The sequence below is a fragment of the Sus scrofa genome, chromosome 1, assembly GCF_054392235.1.
Source record: "Sus scrofa isolate SSC_HxYL_T2T_F1_AM1 chromosome 1, Sscrofa_HxYL_maternal_Yorkshire_Landrace_v2.0, whole genome shotgun sequence".
Taxonomy (NCBI): Eukaryota; Metazoa; Chordata; class Mammalia; order Artiodactyla; family Suidae; genus Sus; species Sus scrofa.
In genome coordinates, this window is record NC_139383.1 from 279,272,611 (window position 1) to 279,287,564 (window position 14,954).

The following is a 14,954-nucleotide window of genomic DNA, read 5'->3' on the forward strand; positions in this document are numbered from 1 at the left end:
CCAACTAGAGTTCACAGGGCAAGGTTTCATAAAGGAAAAAGCTGCACAGACAGAAAATGCTGGAAACCTGTGGAGAGTTCCTCTCAGGTATTCCACTGAATATGCACTAACCTGTGAGTGGAAGAAAAGTATCCAAGACAGAGGATTCATCCGAAAGGATAAGAGGGAACAATGCCTGGAGCTTACACAGGCCAACAAAAGAGCCTATTTCCACCAGCTAGACTTGGAAAGCCCTATAATTCCCTGCTAAGAGTATTCAGAAGGGTCTTACTATAGTTGTAGAGAATGATAAGCCCTAAAGCTACCCTGGTCCCACCCAACAAAGTTTAAAACCAAGACCCAGAAGGATCAAAACATTTCCAAATAATTTAATTGCATCTCAGGGGAAATCTCCAGAAATGTATAAAAAAAAACCACACACACAAAAAAACCCAGAACAAAACAAACCCCAGTCCCTCCACAATGTCTGGCATCCAGTCAAAGATTACCAGGCATCCAAAGAAGGAAGACAATGTGACCATCGATGATGAGAAAAATCAACCAGTGGAAACAATCCAAAAATCACACTGAAAGAGTTATCAGGAGTTCCTGTCATGGCACGGCGGAAATGAATCTGATTAGGAACCATGAGGTCACGGGTTCAATCCCTGGCCTCACTCAGTGGGTTAAGGATCCAGCATTGCCAAGAGCTGTGGTGTAGGTTACAGACACGGCTTGGATCTGGCGATGCCATGAGCTGAGGTGTAGGTTACAGACGCGGCTTGGATCTGGCGTTGCTGTGGCTGTGGTATAGGCTGGTGGCTACAGCTAGCTAGCTCTGACTGGACCCCTAGCCTCGGAACCTCCATATGCCGTGGGTGTGGCCCTAAAAAGACAAAAAACAAATAAACAAAAACAACCAGTTATCATAATTATAAACATAAGCACACTTTTCCTGTTGAGGGCCAGATAGGAAATATTTTAGGTTTTGTGAGCCATACAGTCTCTGCTGCAACAACTCAACTCTGCTGTTGGACAAAAGTCTTGAACAGGCTTGTTACATAACAAACAGGATACACAAATAATCAGTAAACATATATAAAGGTACTGGACTTCATCAATCACCAGAGAAATGCACATTAATACCACATTGTACCCTAGTAGCAAATACCACTCTCCAATAAAAGGAAATAATGTTTCTTAGAGAAATGTCTGGTTCTATGACCGAGGTAAGAAATATGTATGATGAGCCTGGGGCATCTTGCAGTACTAGAAAGTAAGAAAATGTTCTTTAAAAAAATTTTTTTTAACACACAATACAGGAAAAAGGGATAGAGCAGCCAACTGAAGAGCTTTCAATGGCCAGGCTGGAACCATTTCAGCAACAACAAAAAACAAAGCAGTAATGGATTATAACCCAAAGTATTTTTTAAAAAATCCATGAGTCCAAATGTGTATATATATATATATATATATATATATATATATATAAATTATATATATATATAATTTTTTATGCATGTCTTTCTGTCTTTTTTTTAGGCCGCACCTGCGGCACATGGAAGTTCCCAGGCTAGGGGTCTAATAGGAGTTATAGCTGCTCGCCTATGCCACAGCCACAGCAATGTGGGATCCGAGCCGCGTCTGTGACCTACAGCACAGCTCACAGCAACACTGGATCCTTAACCCACTGAGCGAGGCCAGGGATCCAACCCGCAACCTCATGGTTCCTAGTTGGATTCGTTTCCACTGCGCCATGACGGGAACTCCGAGTCCAAGTACATAAATCACTGAATACATAAATATCAGATAGGCAATTAAATAAATAAATAGATAAATAAATAGGAGACTAGACAAATCTTCTATGAAGGATTAAAGATAATGTATGTACTCGCCTTCAAGGAAGTGAAGCATAACTCCCATTCTTTGCGTGTGGACTGTACAAAGTGACTTCCTACTAAAAAATACAGTATGAAAGTGAGGAACACAGGAGCAAGTTTAGGGTGAAGAACTCTGAGAAACAGCACCTCAGTTAGGTATCGAAGTGAACATTAGCAGTGACAAGCCATGTGCAGAGCATGCCCTCTTGATGTGAGGTAGAAGGGATGGCATCTCATCCCTGTGGTCTTCCCCAGCGGAGAGACATCTGAAGAAGTGCTAGACCAATACTCCTCAAAACTGTCAAGGTCATCAAAAGTAGGAAAGATCTGAGAAACTGTCACTGTCCAGGGGCCTCTGAGAAAATATAATGACTAATGTGGTATCCTACGTGGAAACGAAAAAGAACATTAGAGAAAAACTTAAGAAAAAAAAAGGGGGAGTTCGAAGGATCCATGAGGATGTGGATTCGATCCCTGGCCTGGCTCAGTGGGTTAAGGATCCGGCATTGCTGGGAGCTTTGGTGTAGGTCACAGACAAATCTTGGATCTTGGGTTGCTGTGGCTGAGGTGTAGGCCAGTGGCTACAGCTCTGACTCGACCTCTAGCCTGGGAATCTCTATATGCCACAGGTGTGGACCTAATAAGACAAAAAAAAAAACACATACATATATACATTTTCTCTGATCTCTTTTAAGCATTACATGCTCACAGTAAGTGCAGAAAATCCAGAAAGTATAAAAAAATAAGTAAGAATCCTACTCCCTAAAGATAACCATGATTCATATTCAAAAGCCATGGTTCCCAAACTGTGCGCTCAGGGCACCACAGAGAATTCACAAGATACTGGGGGATGTTTTAAACTTTCAAGGGAAATACAGTGACATCTGTCGGATATTACTCAAACTACAAGATCAGTATTCAGTAGCTCATTGTTAACATTTGATCTCTGTACATTCCTTTCGATAATGCCCTATCTTTGTGAAGCTGGTTTTTTCAGTGCTCATTGTCACAAAAGACAAATACCGTGTGTGAAAGTCAGGTGGTACAGGAAACGAGGGGATGGCACCCAACAGGATCCCAAGGTCTGAGAAGGTGTGACATGCCCAAGTAGTTGTGGTTAAGAATGAAATAAAAAAAATGTTTTCTTAAAAAAAAAAAACAAAACTGGAGTTCCCATCGTGGCGCAGTGGTTAACGAATCTGACTAGGAACCATGAGGTTGCGGGTTCGATCCCTGGCCTTGCTCAGTGGATTAAGGATCCAGTGTTGCCATGAGCTGTGGTGTAGGTCGAAGACGAGGCTCGGATCCTGCATTGCTGTGGCTGAGGCGTAGGCTGGTGGCTACAGCTCCGATTACACCCCTAGCCTGGGAACCTCCATGTGCCGCAGGAGCAGCCCTAGAAAAGGCAAAAAGACAAAAAAAAAAAAAAAAAAAAAAAAAAAAATTTTAACCACAATGGTTAAAAATTTAAAATACCAAGTTCTGGCAAAGAAGTAGAGAAACTGGAACTCTCACAGAAGTAGCTGATAGGAGTAAAAATTGGTACCACCACTTTGGAAAGCGATTGTCGATATTTCGTTGACAAAACCCAATAACCCAGAAAGTCTTTAGGTACATACTCTAAAGAAACTCTTGCGCCTGTACATCAGGAAATATTTTTAAATGTCTGTGGTTGCACAGTTTGTAACTTAGAAGCAGATAGGAGAAGGGGTAATTGTGGCAAAGTCATGGATTGAGTAGTAAACTGTGTAACAGTAAAAATGAATGGAACACATCTGTGCGTTTCAACAGGAATGACTCTCAAGCTCCTAATGCCGAGTGAATAAAGCAAACTGAAAAAGAACACGAACAGTATAATTTCATATACATAAAGGTTAACAAATCTAAAACTAAAGAATATATTCACAGTTATATCCACATGTGTAAAAGCATGAAGAAAATACAAGGGACTAAAAATCATTTCAGAGCAGCGCTCGCCTCAAACAGGGAAAAGAAGGAAGTGAATGCCATAAAAGAGAGGCATATGAAGAACTTTTAAGATACTGATAGTGTACTATTTTTAAAGTGGGCCAGGAGTTCCCGTCATGGCGCAGTGGTTAACAAATCTGACTAGGAACCATGAGGTTATAGGTTCGATCCCTAGCCTAGCTCAGTGGGTTAAGGATCTGGCGTCGCTGTGAGCTGTGGTGTAGGCCATCACAGATGCAGCTCGGATCCCACATTGCTGTGGCTCTGGTGTAGGCTGGTGGCTACAGCTCTGATTAGACCCCTAGCCTGGGAACCTCCATATGCCTTGGGTGCGGCCCTAGAAAAGGCAAAAATACAAAAAAAAAAAAAAAAAAAAAAAGAAGAAGTGGGCCAGCAGGAACAAAGATGTTTATTTTCTTATTCTTCTTTAAAATACATGTCACATTGACTTTTTTGTACATATTTTAGATTCACTTTTTTAAAAAATTAATTAAAATAAACATCATTTTTCAAATACTCCTTGAACATCTATGTTCCAAAAATTTTCAGTGCTTTATGAATAAAAAAACATCTCTGCCCTCACAAAGTTTAGTTCTAGTGGCAGAAGACAAAGTGAAATGCAGAATGAATGAATGTGTATATGTAATGAATGTATATATATTTATACACACATACACATACACTTATTTTATTTTAAAAATTGTAGAGCAGAGAAGGAGCTATAGGACAGGGATTCCTATTGTGACTCGGTGGTAATGAACCCGACTAGTATCCTGGAGGATGTGGGTTCATCCCTGGCCTCGCTCAGTGCATTAAGGACCTGGAGTTGCTGTGAGCTGTGGTGTAGGTCGCAGATACGACTTGGACCCCACATTGCTGAGGCTATGGCGCAGGCCGGCAGCTACAGCTCCAATTCAACCCCCTAGCCTGGGAACTTCTATGTGCCAAGAGTGCGGACCTACAAAGACAAAAAAAAAAAAAAAGGAGTATAGGGCAAATTGTAATATGAAACATTCACTGGATTTCACTTGAGATGTTAAAAAGGAAAAAAATCCCAGCCTACATAGGGAAATAGCCATTTCTTCTATACTATTTCTCTCCTGCAAGCCTCCCTTACTACTCACACAACACTTCATTTCTGGTCACCAAATGTGTGGAGGTTTCGCCCACACCATCAAGCAATTCTCAGACACCAGCAGGAACGCCGGTCTATTCTGACACCATTTACCTGGGGCGGGCATCAGATTCCCCAGGTCAAGGGTTCAGTCCCACTAGACTCCGCCTCCTCCACTTCAGATGCCAGGTTATCTTCTCTGCTTCTGACCGGCCAGCCACAGGTTGGGGTTCCAGTGACCCCACCCCCCAGCTTAGGTTTGATTAATTTGCTAAAGTAGCTCACAGAACTGAGAGAAACATTTCACCTACTAGATCGAGTTTATTATAAAAGGATATATAACTCAGGAAGGGTCAGATGGAAGAGATGCATAGGACAAGGTATGGGTGTTAGACTCTGTCCAGGCATGCCACTGTCCCACCACCTTCTCCTGCTCACCAATCTGGAAGCTCTCTGAACCTCAGACTTTGGGGATTTTATGGAGGCTACATCACATAGGCATGATCAAGTCATTAATTCCATTCTCAGCCCTTCTCCCTTTTCAAGGGCATGGAGGGCGGGGCTCAAATTTCCAAGATTCTAATCATGGCTTAGTCTGTCTAGTGACCAGCCCTCAACCAGGAGCCCACCCAGAACCACCTCATTGAACAAAGACACTCATCACCCAGGGAATACCAAAGGCTTCAGGAGCTCTGTGTCAGGACCTGAGGGCAGAAACCAGTATATATCTTCTATTATCTCACAGATGTTTAAATTTTTTACAGCAAAAAAAAAAAAAAAAAACAAAAAAAACAAAAACTCTTAGGTTTGTACCAGTTTATAAGAAACTACAGGGAAAAAAATCTAAGACATGAAACCATTAACAATATAGTAAAAAGAAGTTCCATGATGGTTAGTTTAAGGATCTGGCATTGTCAGTGCTGTGGCTTGGGTCATTGCAATGGTGCAGATTCGAGCCCTGGCCGAGGAACTTCCACATCCTGGGCATGCAGCAAAGAAAGAAATAAATGTTTATATATATATATATATATATATATACAGTAAGTGTTTATATATATGAAAGAAAACCATTCTGTTTTGAGTATTCTTGAGAATATCAAGTAGACTATCCACTAAAAGTACTCAGGAAAAAAAACACTTAGCACATCTAGATGCTTTTACAGTATCTGCTGAACAAATTATTTGCACATGAAATCTGCCTTAATTATCTCATTTTCTGTGCTAGTACTTTTTACAAAATAAACATTTTTTTTCTCTTTTTTGTCTTTTTAGGGCTGCACCCGCGGCATATGGAGGTTCCCAGGCTAGGGGTCGAATCAGAGCTGTTGCTGCCAACCTACGCCAGAGCCAGAGCAATGCCATATTCGAGCCGCGTCTGTGACCTACACCACAGCTCATAGCAGTGCCAGATCCTTAACCCACTAAGCAAGGCCAGGGATCAAACCCTCAACCTCATGGTTCTTAGTCAGATTTGTTTCCACTGCGCCACAACAGGAACTCCATAAACAAATTTTTTTTTCTTTTTTTTGGTCTTTTTGCCTTTCCTAGGGTCACTCCTGCAGCATATGGAGGTTCCCAGGCTAGGGGTCTAATCAGAACTGTAGCCACCGGCCTACGCCAGAGCCACAGCAATGCGGGATCCAAGCCTCGTCTGTGACCTACACCACAGCTCACGGCAACACCGATCCTTAACCCACTGAGCGAGGCCAGGGATCCAACCTGCAACTTCATGGTTCAGTTTCCACTGAGCCACAACAGGAACTCCATAAACAAATTTTAAAATTTAACTATTTTTAATTTTTGGAGCTGCAGCTGCAGGATATGGAAGTTCTCAGGCCAGGGGTTCAATCAAAGCTACAGCTGAGGGCTACACCACAGCCACAGCAACACCAGATCCGAGCCACATCTGCGACCTACACCACAGCTCGCAGCAACGCCAGATCCTAACCAGGCTGAGCACAACTGGAACTCTAAGCAACAAATTTTTTAGAAAGAATTTGTGAAAATGGCTGAACTTACATTTACCCTTTCACTTATTATATTTACTTCTTTATCTGATGTCAACTTTCAAACAGAACAAAAAATAGAACACACTGCCAAGAATAAAGAAATCCAAGGAGTTCCTATTGTGGCTTGGTGGGAACAAATCTGACTAGCATCCATGAGAACACAGGTTCAATCCCTGGCCTCACTCAGTGGGTTAAGGATCTGGCATTTCCGTGAGCTGTGGTGTAGATGCCAGATGCGGCTTGGATCCCGCATTGCTGTGGCTGTGGTGTAGGCCATTGGCTACAGCTCTGATTCGACCCCTAGCCTGGGAACCTCCATGTGCCACAGGTACGGCCCTAAAAAGACAAAAAAAAGAAAAAGAAATCTAAAATATGAGAGAAGGGAGTTCCCGTCGTGGCGCAGTGGTTAACGAATCCGACTAGGAACCATGAGGTTGCGGGTTTGGTCCCTGCCATTGCTCAGTGGGTTAACAATCCGGCGTTGCCGTGAGCTGTGGTGTAGGTCGTAGACGCGGCTCGGATCCCGAGTTGCTGTGGCTCTGGCGTAGGCCGGTGGCTACAGCTCCGATTCGACCCCTAGCCTGGGAACCTCCATATGCCGCAGGAGCGGCCCAAGAAATAGCAACAACAACAACAACAACAACAACAACAAAAAAGACAAAAAAAAAAAAAAATGAGAGAAGAAAGAAAGATCAGAGACATCTGGGAATACTGTGCTGAGTTAGAGACAACATTCCTGCACCTAAAGATGTTCTTCACTCGGTAACTTTTCAAATTGCTTGTCCATCAACCACTCTCAAGCATGAGGCTTTGGCTGTTATCCAGTAAAATTAAGTAATATTACTAAAACACTTCTGCTTTTAAATCTTGTATCTCAAAGACCTGCAACAGCAGGAACTGCCTAGAAAAAGAATTCTTTTCATTCTTTGTGGTCTTTATTTTCCCTGATACTTAAAAGTAAAAATGCACTAGGTTACCCACCACAACTACTTTCATCTCATTACCTGAATCACTGGAGAGGAGTACCTGCTAAAACCATACTACCTCAATTACAGAAACTGGTAAAACAGAAAATAATGGCTTTATAGAAGCTTTAAGGAAGATTAAAGCATTTGAGACCAGAAGACATCCACATCAAGATGTTTTCACTTTACTTACGGGGCTTTAATAAACCCTTACAGGAAATTACCTCCAGCAAAGTGGAAACAAAAAAATAAATTCCAATGTCCCTATTTTAGTCTATAATAGCAAATATTTTAGACAGCCAGATGAAAACTGTTTGGCTATGCTACTTTGGGTCAATCACTGTGTTTTTATGAGCCTCAGTTTCTCTCTCTGTAAATGTGAATAACACCATCTGTCTTCTGATGAGGTAACAAATATAAAACTTGATCTGCTGATAAACACCAGCACCCCAGGGATTAAGTTATCCTCCCTGGCCCCCTCCTTCCATTCAGTTCTCTCACTCTACCCTGTAATCAACCAAAACACTAAACAATTAACCCCTGATTAAAAAAAACACTGAGTGAACTGCACATGGTAGATATACACACTTCACGGCATGCAAAATATTTACCAATAAATTTAAAGGGCTTGCTAAAGATACAAACTACTATATACAAAACAGATAAACAGCAATGTCCTACTGTAGAGCACTATTCACATAAATATACATATATATCTGAATCACTTTGCTGTACACCCGAAATTAACACAATGTTGTAAATCAACTATATTTCAGTAAACGGTATCCTAAAAAATAAACTAATGACAACAGGTAACATATCTGGGATATCACTGCCTCGTCTATCAGTAAATGTCGTCAGGATAAAGAAGTCCAAAAACCCACACCAGCCCATGCCTGGTTTTGAAATTTCTCCATCACCCCTGCCCTAATCCTTTTCCCCAAAGAGCTCGTTCTGCTCTTCACCTCTTAAGTAAACCTCTAAGCCTTGAAACATCTAAAACATGTTTAATAAGTCTTTCCTCCCTTCAGACTCCGCAACACCCCCCTGTCCCTAACTTCGTGGGGGTGTTTACGCCATCATCTCAGACAACAGCCTTTGTGCGGGTTCTCCTCGGCCTCTCTAGTCTAAGAATAATAAGGCCACTGAGATTAGCCATCGCAATGAACAGCCAACATTCTGTGACAAGCACTGTCACTTGATACATATACATCATGGAAGTCTCAACAATCCCACGAAGCAGATACCATCTTAAAGAGAAAGAAACTGACTAACAAAGCAGATGTGGTCTTTCAAGGTCATGCACCCGGCCCGAGTCATTCCAAAGTCACTGTTCATTATTAACATGCACCCAATCTTCTAAATTAGGACCTGAGAATGGAGTTATCTGGGCAAGAATATTACTGTCCCATTTTTGCTGTTTTGTACAACTCTTTAATTTGAAAACAAAACTTAATAAATATGTAAAATCAAAGTCAGTGAGATAAAAATCTATAAGAGAAGAAAGACAGAGAATCTTTCTTCTCTTATGATACTAACAGTGACCCTAAGGGTAGAAACACATTTTGTTCTTCAAGTTGAGGCAGTTTAATACATAGCATGGTCCCGTCTTTATAAACTGGTAAAATGGAATGCCAATTCAGTTGTCCTCTGCTGTACAACCTAGTGGCTTAAAATAAACTTGCATTGTGCTTGTGAATCTGCAATTTGGGGAGGGCCTGGCAGAGACAGTTCTCTGTTCTATGTGGGCACCCACTGGGGCAGCATGACAGGGATCTGGAGGATTAGATCTACTTTTAGGACGGCTTGCTCACATGGCTGGCAAGCTGATGCTGAAGGGCAGCTGGAGCTCAACTGGGGCTGAAGGCCAGGAGCTTCAATTTCTCTTGTACACAGGCCTCCTCGCGTGGGTGGGTAGCTAAGTCTTAAGTGACCCCCTCACCAAGACAGAAAGGTAGAAGTACATGGCATTTCTATGACCTGGGCCCAGAGGTCACACGATGTTGCTGAGCCATGCTCTACTGGTGGAGACAGTTACAAAGGCCTGCCTGGTTAGGAGACAGGGTGGGGGGAATGTCAGGGTCACACCGTAAGAACATGTGGAAGGGAATATACGATCACACATATCTTTGGGAAACACAGTGCACCACACCACTGGAATGCTTATGTTCAGAAAATATCTAAGTTGAGGTTTTGTTAAAAGTGTTTATGGGTTTTTATTAAGTAGACTGTTCCTGCAAAAAGTAATGCGTAAAAGGACTGAAATGAACCTGGAGTTTCTCCTCCTTTGATTAAATGAATTCAGTGGCCTACAAGTAATAGAGAAGAAAATGATACAGAAAAATCATTTGGGCCAAATGATAGAGAAAAAGAGAAGAAAGGATGGGTAAGTGCTTCCAGAATAAAAAGATGATAAATAAGAAACTGAGCAATCTCTCAGTAAAAATTAAAAATATTTGAGTTGGAAGAAACTTTGACATCACTTAGTCCACTGCTTTTATTCTGGCAACCATCAGAAAATTGAGTTTTAGAGTTCCCATCGTGGCATGGCGGAAATGAATCCGACTAGGAACCATAAGATTGTGAGTTCGATCCCTGACCTCGCTCAGTGGGTTAAGGATCCGGCGCTGCCCTGAGCTGTGGTACAGGTCGCAGACGCAGCTCGGATCTGGAGTTGCTGTGGCTGTGGTGTAGGCCGGCAGCAACACTCCGATTAGACCCCTAGGCTGGGAACCTCCATATGCCACAGGTGCAGCCATATAAGGACAAAAAAAAAAAAAAAGACAAAAAAAAAAAAAGAAAGAAAGAAAAAAAAATTGAGTTTTCCCATGTATCTTACAATGACGATTAGGGAAATCTCTTGATTTCAGTAAAAACTCTAAATTCTAAAATGCATAAATTTATATTCATTCACTTCATTCTCTATTGTCACTGGCAGTAAAAACCCTTTAAAAATGAAAATGCATCAAATATTTTCAGAGTTATCAGGGTAAGGGAAAAGCTGAGGCACCTGCATCCTGTTTCAAACCCTTTCAAGAAACGTTTATGGGCAGACAGAAAAACAGATTACATAATAGATGTGGGGGGAAAAAAAGAAAAATTAAACCGCTGAGGCACATAGGAAAAAAAAAAAGGAATAGCTAGAAACCAGCCAAAGCTCTGGGGAGCTCACCAGCATGCTATACTCTGTGCTCTTTAAACACATTCTCATACGAAGACTCCATCCTTAAACCACAGGCCTTCCTCCACATAACAGAGCAAGAAATGGCTCCAGAGATACCTAATTCAGTGGTTCCCAACATTTTCTAGTATAAGAACCTCTTTTTAAGAGTGAAAAAAGGGAGTTCTCTGATGGCCTAGCGGGCTGAGGCTCCTGCGTTCTCACCACTGTGGCTCTGGTTGCTGCTGTGCAGCGTAGGTTTAATCCTTGGCCCAGGAATTCCCACATACTGCCTGTGTGGCAAAAAAGAAAAAAAAAGAGAGAGAGAGAGAGAGAGAAGCTGAAATAAATGCTGCAACTCTCATTAAAAAAAAAAAAAAAAAGTGAAAAAAAAAAAAAAACTGTGGCTATCCATATGAAAAATGTTGTGAGTTTATTACATGGGGATTGAGAAAAATCAGTGATGACATAGGTACCGCAAACTCACACTTCTGCTCAAAGCTACGGGACTTTTGTTACAAGGACATTTATATGCAATGGCATGTGAATGAGACATCTGATTGAGGTGACACTCTTAGCAACCATTGAATACATTTCAATTGTTAGTAAATATAACATAAACCATATTTGAAAAGATGAGACAGGGATTTTTAAGGACTTCTCTTCCAGGTATGTCACAGTAGGATTTCTCCTGCTATGCTTACAGCTGAACTTTAATAATCTTTTCCAACACGAATTCTATAATCCTCTTATACATTATTAAAAGTATTCCCCTTCTTTTCAACTTGCATTTCAATGATTTTAAACTGGCTTGAGGAGTTTCCACTGTGGCTCAGCAGGTTAAGAACTTGACATTGTGTCTGTGAAGATGCAGGTTCAATCCCTGGCCTCACTCAGTGGATTAAGGATGTGGTGTTGCCACAAGCTGGAGTGTAGGTTGCAGATGTGGCTTGGATTCGGTGTTGCTGTGGCTATGTTGTAGGTCTGCAGCTGTAGCTCCAATTCAACCCTGGCCCCTCCGATTCAACCTCAGTAGGTAAATGGTTTGCTTATATATTAGAAAGAAGGCTAATGGCAACAATTCTCTAAAAATCTGTATGTGGTATTTCTAAAGTTTGGAAATTGACACTACAGTTCAAAAGCTCTGACAGCCACTTTGCAGGCTTTTGGGAAACCATGTGTGAGCACTTTCAAAATGTGCTCCCCATCAAGGAAAATCTCCCAGGACACTGCCAACAGGTATATATGCTTTCTTTTGTGGGTTTTGGGGGTTTTTTTTGCTTTGCACATGGAAGTTCCCAGGCTAGGGGTCAAATGGAGCTTCACCTTTCAGCCCACGCCACAGCCATAGCAATGAGGGATCCGAGCTGTGTCTGAGATCTACACCACAGCTTGAGGCAACGCTAAACCCTGAACTCACTGATCGAAGCCAGAGATCAAACCCGCATCCTCACAGATATGAGTCAGGGTTGCTACTGCTGAGCCATGATGGGAACTCTGCATATATACTTTTAAAGACCATGAAGTATATGGAGAGAGTTTGAGAGAAAGAGACCGAACTGCAAAACAGGAATATAAAGAATGGTGTCTAGCCTTAGAGTGACACTAAGTTACACACTACATGCATCCAAAACAGCTGCCAAGGAGTTCCTGTCGTGGCTCAGAGGTAACAAATCTGACTAATAACCATGAGGATGTGGGTGCAATCCCTGGCCCCAGTCAATGGGTTAAGTATCCAGAGTTGCCGTGAGCAGTGCTGTAGGATGCAGACACAGCTTAGATCCTACGTTGCTGTGGCTGTGGCATAGGCTGGCAGTTGCAGCTCCGATTTGACCCTTTGCCTGGGAACCTCTATATGTCATAAATGCGGCCCTAAAAAAATAGGCAAAACAGCTGCTAAGTGTATAAAAACATAAGCACCTCTCCAGCCTAGCTTATGATGAAGATGGCCATTTCATGGCAGGCTGCATCCATGGAAAGAACCCATAGCTAATAATATAAAAACTATGAAAGCTTTAAGAACACTACGAAAAATGAGGAATGAAACAAAGGCCATAAAAGATAGGCTTCTGAGAGTTCCCATTGTGGCTCAGCAGGTTATGTATCCGACTAGTACCCATGAGATCACAGGTTCAATCCCTGGCCTCGTTCACTGGGTTAAGGATAAAACATTGCTGCTAGCTGTGGTACAGGTTGCAGACACAGCTCAGATCCCATGTTGCTGTGGCTGTGGTGTAGGCTATGAGCTGCAGCTCCAATTTGAGCCCTAGCCTGGGAACTCCCACATGCTACAGGTATGGCTGTAAAAAGAAAAAAGAAAAAAAAAAGGTAGGCTTCTGTATTAGCCAGGGTTCTCCTGAGACATAAAACCAAATAAGGGGTGTGTGTGTGTGTGTGTGTGTGTGTGTGTGTGTGTGTGTAGATACACAGATAGATAATAAAGAACTGACTCACACAATTATAGAGACTGAAAATCCCAAAGTCTGCAGTCAACAAGCTGGAGACCCAGGCGAGTCAACAGTGATTCCAGTCTGGATCCGAAGGCCTGGGATCCAGGAGGGCTGGTGGTGTCATTTACAGTCTGGAAGCCAGTGGGCTCAAGGCCCAAGAAACCATCCATGCTTACATCCAAAGGCAGGAAAAGACTGAGGTCCCAACTCAAGCAGGAAGATAGTAGGAGTTTTCACCCAGCCGTTCTGCTTTCCTCAGGGCTTCAACTGACTGGACCTGGCCCACCCACCCTGGGTAGGGCAGTCTGCTTCACTCAGACTACTGACTCAAATGTTAGCCTCATCCACAGACATGACCCAAAGAATCCTACCCGACCCAAATCTGGGTGCCTCATAGCCCACTTAGGTTGACACATAAAGTTAACCATCACGTGGAGTTCCCATTGTGGCTCAGAGGTTAACGAACCTGACTGGCATCCATGAAGATGCAGGTTCAATTCCTGGCCTCGCTCAGTGGGTTAAGGATCCAGCATTGCCGTGAGCTGTGGTATAGGTCACAGATGCGCCTCAGATCCTGAGTTGCTGTGGCTGTGGCTGTGGCTGTGGTGTAGGCTGGTGGCTACAGCCCTGATTGGACCCCTAGCCTGGGAACCTCCATATGCCGCGGGTGCAGCCCTAAAAAGAGAGAAAGACAATAAATAAATAAATAAAAATTAATCATCACAGCTTACTTGACTCTGATGTACCTACTCTTCCCAGACAACCAAGAGGGTGTTGAAAAATAATTCAAAACCTGGTGACAGGGACCATGCAGAGGAAAACTGACCCCCCTTCTCTGGGCAACTACCTTTTGGCTCTTTCCTTAGTAAGAGTGAAAATGAACAGGGCATCACCTCCCGATCTGTGGGACAAAAGACCAGAGAGAGAGAAATGACTATGAAGACAACACACAAATGGCTGGCGGTTCAGTTATTAGCACAGGCACACATCCCTGCCAAAGGTAAACTGTCCTTCAATGACTTGAATCAGAAGACAGCTGCTTCCGGGAGTTCCCACTGTAGCTCAGTGCATTAAGACGCTAACATAGTGTCCATGACGATGTGGGTTCAATCTTGAGCCTTGCTCAGTGGGTTAAGGATCCGGCATTGCCGCAAGCAGCAGTGTAGGTCAAAGATGTGGCTCAGATCCTGCGTTGCTGTGGTGTAGGCCAGCAGCTAGAACTCTGACTCGACCCCTAGCTTGGGAACCTCCATATGCCACAGGTGTGGCTTTAAAAAGAAAAAAAAAAAAAAAAAAGGATAGCTCCTTCCAAAATACACACACACACACAGCCCATCAGAGACCTAACCAGAAGGGAAAATAGCAGAGCCAGAGATTGAGCTCTTTGGGTACAACAGAGCCAGTGCTGGAAAAAGGAAACTTTCACCAA

The 14,954-nt window shown here is 42.7% G+C and overlaps 1 protein-coding gene and 1 long non-coding RNA gene across 12 annotated transcripts in view; both read right to left on the bottom strand.

Annotated features, from left to right (window-relative positions):
- The window catches only part of LOC146407267 (uncharacterized), a 52,912-nt gene extending 39,512 nt beyond the window's left edge, over positions 1–13,400 (bottom strand). Inside the window, exons 1-2 of the long non-coding RNA XR_014827835.1 lie at positions 13,101–13,400; positions 3,218–3,691 (exon numbers count right to left, since the gene is read on the bottom strand). This is a non-coding gene — a long non-coding RNA (uncharacterized LOC146407267). The remainder of the gene's footprint in view (positions 1–3,217; positions 3,692–13,100) is intronic.
- Positions 1–14,954, bottom strand: part of SCAI (suppressor of cancer cell invasion) — a 156,434-nt gene that overhangs the window by 126,125 nt on the left and 15,355 nt on the right. The window lies entirely within an intron of this gene.